The 10,245-nt window shown below is 33.5% G+C and overlaps 1 protein-coding gene across 2 annotated transcripts in view; it reads left to right on the top strand.

Moving 5' to 3' along the window:
• Positions 1 to 10,245, top strand: part of LOC115217836 (zinc finger RNA-binding protein) — a 78,306-nt gene that overhangs the window by 7,174 nt on the left and 60,887 nt on the right. The gene's annotated exons all lie outside the window — the stretch shown is intronic.

Here is a 10,245-nt window from a genome sequence, read left to right as displayed (position 1 = left end):
GCTATTTTTCTCTTAATGTCTGTATTAAAAAAAAATGTATTAAAGCTGTCGTTTTGTGCAGCAGTCGACGAAGCAACAAAACATTTTAAGTAAATCTTCCTTGGTTTGATAATAATGACTTGGGGATATTGTCTCATTCAACAATTGGTCTTTTTTTTAAGTGTCTGTTGTATATAAGAAATAGAACGTCTCGTGTCCGCTTTGGGTTTATGTGAAAGGCCGAAGTTGGCTGACAGAATAACCTTGAACTTAGTACCTTAAACTTTGCAAGACATTTTCATTGCCATCTCCACGATGCCATTGTGTTTAAGGTCAAAATGTTATATCTCCAATATTGTCGCATTATCATTAGATCTTTAATCGATTATGTCCAATGGGTTTCAGTCTAAGATATACACACACACACACACACACATTATATATATATATAAATACATACGAACTTTAGGGTATGTTTGTGACAGATTTCAACTTTTAAAGGCAAATTCACCGCTTGCAGTTTACGGTATTAAGTTGAAATATGACAAACATATTGTAACTACTCTAAAGTTCGCTTATGCCTAATCACTGCTTCACATACACTATATATATATATATATAAGACGCCGCACTTCTGTTAATTTCTAAATTTTAAAGGATTAGCTGTATGAGAATAACAGTTGTGGTTGTTAAAAATATTTTGCTTGGTTATGTCTTCCACTTTTAATATGTTAAGGAAAAAGTGAAGTTAATGTAGGATTTGAATAAACTCTATACAAGTTTAATCGTGTTTTTTCTCTCTGCTATTAATAATTATTGTAATTTCTTCAGTTGCCTTGATGTAAGCATCACTCCTTCCTATTCCAGTTTCATTCTCATATCACATTGTTTAATGTTTCTTTTTTTCACTTGTTTCCATTGTAAATATTACAGTTTTTTAACCGACTAGTTGTGTTGGTGATGATGACCTTTCAGAAACAGTTGTGCAAAGCGGATTTTCATTATTTATTTAGCTGTGTAATTTAGTGATGCAACAGTAAATTTGAATGGAAGCAATTTTCTGTGTGATAAAAAGGAATTTTCAGCCACATTTGAGAATGGCGTCAATTATATAAAATATAAAACCAAAAATTAAAACAAACAAATGGTGTAAAAATTAATGAACTATTATTTATGTCCAAGTTATTTGTAAATAGTCTTTCATAAATAATAATTGATGAACCTACAAAAGAAGAGGCTAAAATATATTTTGCGTCACGGGGTTAACATTTTTTTTTTTTTAATTTGAAACCGAGGAAACCAGATTACATTACGTAATCAAGACTTTTTTTTTATTAACCTCAAATACGAAGACCCCTGATGAGAATAAGGTTATTGATACTTTTGTTTACCTTTTATCACTTGTAATTATATTTGTCTTAACTCCTGTATTCTTAACACTTTATTCTTAACACTCATCTAAGTTATATAATCGACATTAGGTTCAACCCTCCGATGGTAGAGCTGAACTTAATGTTGGTGTTTCAGTTTTTCCCAGGAGCTTAATACAGTTCTTGGGAAAAACTCAAACACCAGTTTTCTTCTTTAAATCATTTCATTGAAATCAGCTATTTTATTACAATAAGGTATAGAATATTTGCTTTTGTTTACCTGAGAATAATTCAGATAGAGGTATATTCTTATAATGGTATCATGGTATACTGTAGAATACTATTCAAAAAGTGAGTATTGTCACTATACATCTTTTAAATCACAACTGTACCTACCATGATGTAATGTTTCAAAACAAGATTCTATCTATATCCATTTTCCAAACCAGTATAAATCTGAAATATTTAGTTATCCATTTTTCATATCAGGTGATCTGATAATTATGTAATTAAGGTAAAACGAATGGCAAAATTCAGCAGTATAGTTTAACTAGCTATTTTATTTTCTGTATGATGAATTATTGTCATCAGAATTGTGCTTGATAGACATATACAGATATATATTTTATATAATGCTATGTTTGAAAAACCCACTATCTTTTTGTTAAATTCTGCACTGTTGTTCAGATTGTGACTTAACAATTCAATTTGTCAATGAGTTTTATTCATGTTTTAGATTTTGTTCCAAGGTTCAACATTTGAAATTTTATTTTCTATTCAAATTTTGCTATTCAATGCCTACAAAAGAATGACAATGGTCAACACAAAAGAAAACCTAGCAACAACAAAAATCTAACCTGACCTGTGCTAAGCAGACATAGAAAACATTTTTTATCTTGATAATAACGTTATGGTTTAACTTTAATTTGTAAATAGCTGCTAGCAAGAGAATTTGAGTTCTGAAATAAATGGATATAAGAAAAGTTATTATTATTATTATTAAGGTGGTGAACTGGCAGAATTGTTAACATGATAGGCAAAATGCTTAGCAGCATTTCATTTGTCTTTACATTCTAAGTTCAAATTTTATCAAGGTTGACTTTGCCTTTCATCCTTTCTGGGTCGATGAAAGAACACTGGGGGCCAATGTTATGACTTGTCCCATCCCCCAAAATTGCTGACCTTGTATCAAAATTTGAAATTATTCATCATCATCATCATTGTTTAACGTCCGCTTTCCATGCTGGCATGGGTTGGACGGTTCAACTGGGGTCTGGGAAGCCAGAAGGCTGCACCTGGCAGTGTTTCTACAGCTGGATGCCCTTCCTAACGCCAACCACTCCGTGAGTGTAGTGGGTGCTTTTTACGTGCCAGACAAGGCTGGCAAACGGCCACGATCGGATGGTGCTTTTTACGTGCCTACCACTTGAAACAAAATCTCTAATGGCATTTCTTCCAGCTTTATGTTCTGAGTGCAAATGTTGCCAAGGTCAACTTTGACTTGTATTTGGGAATTGGTAAAATAAGTACCAGTTGAGTACTACAGACAATGTTATCTCCACAAAATTTCAGGTTTTATGCTTATAGCAGAAAGAATTATTATTAGAGTGGAATATCCTTATTGTTAGAATTTGGTACTCTTGGCAACTAGCATCAATCAGCTCCTTTTGAATGGGAGATAGTTGATTGGCTCAGCAAATCCTTGGATATGTTTGTCTGATCTGTGATCACACAGTCAGGTATTCTGTGAATAAGACTAGTGAAAAGGGGAACTTGATCTCAATAAATTGCAAAATCCATCCTCAAGAAATTATTTTTAGAAACACATACTCTTAATTCTTAGACTGCTTGCTAACCATATTGTTAGCATATTCTGGACACACCTAGAAAAGCTTATCAAATAGTTTTTTTGTTTTTTTTTTTGTTTTTGTTTTTCTTACAATGAAAGTAGTCTCTCCTATGATAGATTGTAGGTTGTATGCCTCAAAAAAAAAAAAAAAAAAAAAAGCTGGGCAGCAAAGGTGGATTTACAAAGCGAGAATTGTTTATCTCAAGCATTCAGACATGGCCAGGGATTATTGAAGTTACTGCATGTAGCTATTTCACATAATCTTGGCATATCTAATAGTTAGTGCCCCACTCCCATCATGTGTAACAGTGGTATAACAGCAAGAAGAGTTAATAGTGGGTAGGGGAGACACTCCTGGGTGCAAGTGTGAAGCAGTGCAACATTTCCTATGACCTGATAATACCTGCTAATTATGGTGAAGGCGCCAAAAGTATATTTTGCTGCCAGGTATTGATTAAAGCCCTCCAGGGATCCTCCATAACAGAGAAAAAAGTTTGTGGTCTCCATTCAACTTCAGAATAATGATAATAAAAAATCATGAATGTCTTTGAATGCAAGTAGTTCATGAGCCATTCTTACTGACATTGTGATTTGCATGAAGTAAATTTAATTCATAAATAGCTGCTGGTAAGAAAATTTGCTTTCTGATATGAATGCAAGTAAAGAAAATGATTATTATTGTTATTATTATTATTATTATTATAGGTGAATATAAGGTGGCTAGCTGGCAGAATCGTTAGCACGCTGGGCGAAATGCTGAGCGGTATTTCGTCTGCAGTTACGTTCTGAGTTCAAATTCCGCCGAGGTCGACTTTGCCTTTCATCCTTTCGGGGTCGGTAAATTAAGTACCAGTTACGCAACTGGGGGTCGATATAATCGACTTAATCCATCTGTCTGTCCTTGTTTGTCTCCTCTGTGTTTAGCCCCTTGTGGGTAGTAAAGAAATAGGTATTTTGTCTGCCATTATGTTCTGAGTTTAAATGCTGCTCAGGTCGAATTTACTTTTCAACCTTTTGAGGTCGATAAATTAAGTACCGGCGAGACACTGGTGACGATATAATCAACTACTCTCCCCGCCCCCCTCCAAATTTCAGGCCTTGTGCCTTTATTATTGGTGAATATAGCTGGCAGAATCATATTTTTGTGCAGCTTATGGAAATGTTTTGGTTGAGATTTTTTATTCATAATGGTTAAAAAAAAAAGAATAAAAAGTATCTAGGCTTTATAGTATTTATTTACTAGGTTGGATTAAGATGTAATGCTTGTGGTTAGTAAAAATGAAATTTAAGAATTTTAATCCTAATTTTTATGCTAAATCTAAGTGTGACTTAACTCTTTAGGAGTCACATTAGTCTTTCAAATGTAATGCTTATTTATTCACATTGTTTTGAATATAGTGCTCTATCTTGTAGCTTTGAAATTTTGGTGATACAATTGTTTGTTTTTAGAATGGTATTGTAGGGTTGTTGTGAGAGGCCACATCTGTCCAGTTTGAACATAAAACAGAATATTTTGGCTGGATATGCCCAGTTTAAATGCTAAAGTGTTAAAGGAGTGGTGGAAGCCTGAGGGATAAAAAAAATTTAAGTTAGCAAGGAATACCAATGACTGGGTTTTCATTGAAAATTTTGATAGTGTTGGCAGTTGGTTATGGGGTGGGGGACAGATTCTTTAATCCTGTATATTTTGTTGTTAAATCTACCACATAAATCATAATCTTAACACAAAATGTGTCACATAGTTTTGCATTTTGAGGCCCTTATTTTTTTTATCCAAAATAATTCCACTCTTTTCATTTTTTACACTTGTATTTGCTTGTCGAAGATATACAATTAGAGAGGGAACCTCTACATGCTCATTTAACTTGCTAGAAACAATGGTCAAATCTTTCTCAAATCAACCCCATCATCTTAGAAAAGGACATGTCAGATAAGGTGGTTCTCTGCACATACAAAACAGGATGATAATGGTGTTATCACTCATAGCAGCCAAAGTTCCCTCAACAAATGGTATCATAGTTGCCTTCTCCAACACCACCACCCCCGTCCTAATTATTAGAGGTACATTGTACATTGCTACCCATTTATTCCAGTCCCTAAGTTCATGGTCATGTTCAGAATGGCAAGACCAGGAAGTTAATTACATCTATTGTCCAAGATAAACTGATGTGTAACAAAGAGCTAAAATCAATTATTTTTCTATTATAATGATACTACATTAAATGTTTATTATATATATGTTTGAGCATATGCAGCTTGGAGGTTGTCTGATTAAATAACATAAATACTAAATTTTGCTCGTAATTGTAGACACCAATGTAAACAGAAAATAAAATTGATACTGATAGTAATGGAACAGCTTGTTTCATCTACACAGAAATTTGTATTGTTTCCAAAAGTTTCAATACAACTTACTGGGTGTTGTGTTTAAGATATTTTTTCCCTTCCAGAAAATTTTAAATGTTTAAAATTAAGATTTTGAGTTTAAAAAAAAAAAAATCAAGATTCTGAATGTTCAAAACAAAAATCTGAAGATTATTTAAAATAAATGTTTGGGTGCTTTTTAAAGTAGAAAAAATGCATGATTGACCCGTTAGCATTCAGATTACTCTAATGTAATGCTTATTTATTCACACTGTTTTAAATTAATGATGCATTATCTTGTAGCGTTGAGATTTTGATGACGTATTTGTTTTTGTTTTTTTTAGAATGACATTGTAGGGTAGGTGTGAGAGGCTAGAATATTTGGGCCAGTTATGGCCAGTTTAAATGCTAAATATACTGTTCTTGTTTTATAAACTAAATAGTAAAGTTGATTAAAAACTTAAAAGTAGACTTATCAAGAGATTTTCTACAAAAAATAAAGTACTGATTATTTTTCACAAGGTGGACTTTAAGGTGCACTTTTATAGCCTACATTTGTTAAAAGTTCAAAGGTCACTGTTTGTTCTGCTTGGGGTAAATGAACTTTTTCTGAACACCCTAATACTAAAGAAGCCTGTGTTTATTACACACAAGAGATTTCTTTCTAGAATTTAATTACTGATTATTAGTGGTGCTTATTATATTACAAATGCATATTAGACCCACATAAATATGATAAATACTGAAATAACTTAGATGAGGTCATACCTCTCTCTCCTCCCTTTCCCTCTTAAACATGGTGTCTTATCTGCCATGTGTCTGTCTGTCATTAGAATGCCACTATGAAGCAAATTGGTGTTTGTATTATTATCCATATAAATCAGACTTAAATAAAACAAGTTAAAATTATCACTAAGCAACTAATGAACACTGTTGATAGTGTTCAGTATAGAAGCAGATACAGTGACTGGAGCTAATTTTGTCAAGGAGTTATTTAACAAGTGCTCAATGCCCATAACTTGATGGCGAATTTGCTAAAACAAAGTTGACAGCTTACTGTACAAACATCACTTTAAGGTTTTGCTAAAAAGAGGCATGCCCCTTTCTCCAGACAAATGCTTGATGTTGCAGGCAAAATGATTTAAAGAATTACCTTAACCCTTTAGCAATCAAACCAGCCATATCTTGCCAAAATATTTAACCTGTTTTATATTGAAACTGACCAGATCTCGCCTCTCACCTCAGCCCTACCATGTCATTCTAAAACTAAAAAATCACATTTGACAGAATAATCTGAACACTAAAGGGTTAAACTCTTGATTAATCTACAGATATACAAGACGAAAGTTATAGCTGGCTGTATTTTTTGTTTGTCATCTCTAATCGAAAGAAGAGTCATCCGACGTAATGATATTAAACTTATGTTGACATTAAAAATGGCCTTGAGAGAGCCTGAACAAATGCTGATGTTCCATTGATTTTTGTCAAGTGTTGCAATAGATTTAGTATCTGCAATGGTGAGAGAAATGCAAGATTAATTGCACTAATGAAAAACGACCCCAGTTTTCTAGTTTCTGTTGATAGCCTTTTCATCATAAACACCTGGTGGCCAAACACTTCAAGATTGATGTTATGAAATCTGTCCTTGGATGAATTTATATTCTTTAAGCCTTTTGTTACCTTATTTCTTTTGAAATGCACTGCCTTTGCTTCTCTTACTTTTGAAAGTTGTGAATAATTTGGTAAAATAACTTTGTCAATATTCAGCTGGTGTTTGAAACATAAATTTTTGTTGGAAGGTTTTAAGATAACTTAAAACAGGAAGTTTGTGTCATAGAACCAGGCACAATCTCAGGTGGATTGATATCAAAAGGATTAAACGGGGAAAATTCACTGACAGTTCAGAAATTTTATTGAAGAATTAGGGCTTTAAGATAAGATCTTATCCCTAATTGCTAACATGATTGATGCAAGACCTGATATTATCCATGGGAGGGATAATATTTTTCTATATTTACTCAAACATCTATTCAGAATGAAATAATAATGTTTCTAAGAGACATATTCTCTAAGATACTTAAAGCACTTTTGCCATGCTCAGTAGAAAAGTAAAAAGCATTCTTTGTTAATTGAAATACAATACCATGAACTAGACATCTGCAAAAAGATTGCTTTATAATTTCCTAATGAGGTTTGGTGACTTGCAGAAGCTAAAGCCCTCCTCACCATTTTTGGAAATCCACTAATGGTTGTCCAATTCTCAGATCTCTGGTTACAGTCATCTAATGTAATTACAGAAAAACCTGGGTCAACATCACTGATACCAGGCCCAATTTGTAATTGAGTTCTGGAAACAAGTCCAAGAAATAAAATATTCTGAAATACTGAGATGAGTTGTATACTTGTACAACTTCCTTGATTTTTCAGCACAGCGTACTGCTTACGTATGACTGCATTGTAATAGCTATAAAAAAGAAAAGTGTTGTGCAATCGTTACAAAGAAACACCTGACACACAAACGTGACACTTCTAATTCATACAACTTTGACAGCAGCTCATTAACCTGATAATTATAAACACTGCGTTTGTCCTGAGAAATGAATAAAATCCAAAAACAATATTATCTTTCCCCTGCAGTGCTGACCTGAGAGTATGTAAGCTAGTGTCTCATTTTAATATATCTAATTTTAGTGATTTGCTGAGGTTCCCCCCCACCTCCCTGCCTTTGACTCAATATTTTCTAAGATAAATATTATAGTGGAGATGGAGTTCACCCTTTTAATGTTAATTTTTTTGGCGGTCTTATTTTATATCACTGAAATACAAAATCACAACCCCCCCCCCTGTATGTTCTCTTATATTTATTACCTTATCAACTACCCTCAATAGAGTTAAAACAACTATCTCTCAAGATTTTGATAAAAATAACCTCCAAATTATTTTATGACACACACACATTCTTGTTCATATATATATATATGAGAGGGATGGGTCTAGTACATACAAAAAAAAAAAATTAAAAGAACTTGGCAAGAGTAAATATGTAGTTATATATGTGTATATATATTGTTTTCAGTGATAGGACTGGCAATACTATGGCACCATATTCAAGGTTTTTACTTGATCAAGATGGTCTTGGTGCTAATTTCAGTCTCCAACTAATTTTATCAATGTGTTGAGTCACTAAGTCACAGGACATAAAGGGACAGGTACACAACTAAGTATTTAGACAACTATAAACACAACCATCAGTGGATCACTTCCTTTGCTAATCCGGATATGATATCCCTTTTGTTAACCTGCCACCACTGTCTTGATTGTGTTGGTTGCAACAACTGCTTTTGTCATGAAATTTGTAAACACTGGTAAGCCATTCCTATTAGCTTTTCTGGAACCATGGCTGGAGGTCGGTAGATATGAGCAGCTATAGATTATAGCATGCTCACATTTAGCTCTAGTTATTGTTATAATGTGTAAAGGAAGTCCTTTTCATGGGGTAAAATGCAAACTCTGTAGATTATCCATTACAGATAAAGCTGAACTTATTAAACATACAGCAGCAATGTCTGAGAAGGTTTTGTGAATAATGAATGCTATGGTGGCACTTCGACAAATAGAACTGGACGATGTGCTGGAGATAGAACAAGCTAAAAAAATTTCGTGAAGAAACAAGGACTAGATTACTAGTTGAATTACTGTGAAGGTTGGTTTTATCGTTTCAAGCAACAATATAACAGAGTAATAATTATGTAGTGTGTGAAAAACTTCGGCAGACAAGCAGCTGTTGCGTTTGTTGACAAGTTAATTTTAATTTGCGATGACAAATTTATGTCCTCAGCAGATCTACAGTGTTGATGAGATTGTCTTGTATTGGAGAACTTCAACAACTGAACATGCAGTACCACTACTGGACACCGCTCAAATGTTGCAAAAATCCATAATGTAAGTTGCTTGTTGTTAGAGCCAAAATAAAAAAAAAAAAGAGAGAGAGAGAGAAAATGTTAACTCGGGGCTTCCAAAAGCATGGGCAACGCCTTTCTCATTTTGTCAGCTGGGATCATGAGGAGGTTTGGATTACAACTAATGTTACAGTAGAATAGTTTGTGAAATATTTTGTTCCCAAAGCACAAGATCATTGTCTGTTGACCTTTACAGACAATTAAGATAACACTTATTTTAGGCAACTCCTTTACACAACCAGAAGCTGAACTTAGGTGCAAAAAAAAAAATTAGTTTTCATTATCCAGCTTCCACTTATATGGATATCCTTAATTCAGTCTCTGGAGAGTGACATTGTTCTCTTAACTATTTACTGCTTCTGAATGCCATTAATCCTGGTAGACCAATTTAGGAATTTCTTAGATTTAAATTGAACGATATGGCTTATTGAATTGCATCTGTACTAAAATGATATTGTGATCAGGTTTAATGTTTGGGGAACGGATGAAGAATAATGGTATTATAGGTAATGTACATCATACTGGTTCAGTAATCATGTAGATGTTTATGTTTGGAAAAGGAAAACTAGTGGGGAAAATACAGCCAGAAAAATTGATATAACAAAAGTTCATTGATAGGTTTATTCAGTTCAGATGTGAAGTACTGAAAGGATTAAGACTAGGATCAGTGACTTCTCTCTCTAATGGCTCACTCTTGAATTTTTCTTTTTCATTTGGCTAGGGA

This window comes from Octopus sinensis, linkage group LG12 (assembly GCF_006345805.1).
Source record: "Octopus sinensis linkage group LG12, ASM634580v1, whole genome shotgun sequence".
NCBI lineage: Eukaryota > Metazoa > Mollusca > Cephalopoda > Octopoda > Octopodidae > Octopus > Octopus sinensis.
The sequence above is the reverse complement of the archived record's forward strand: the minus strand, read 5'-3'. Positions and strand labels throughout refer to the sequence as shown.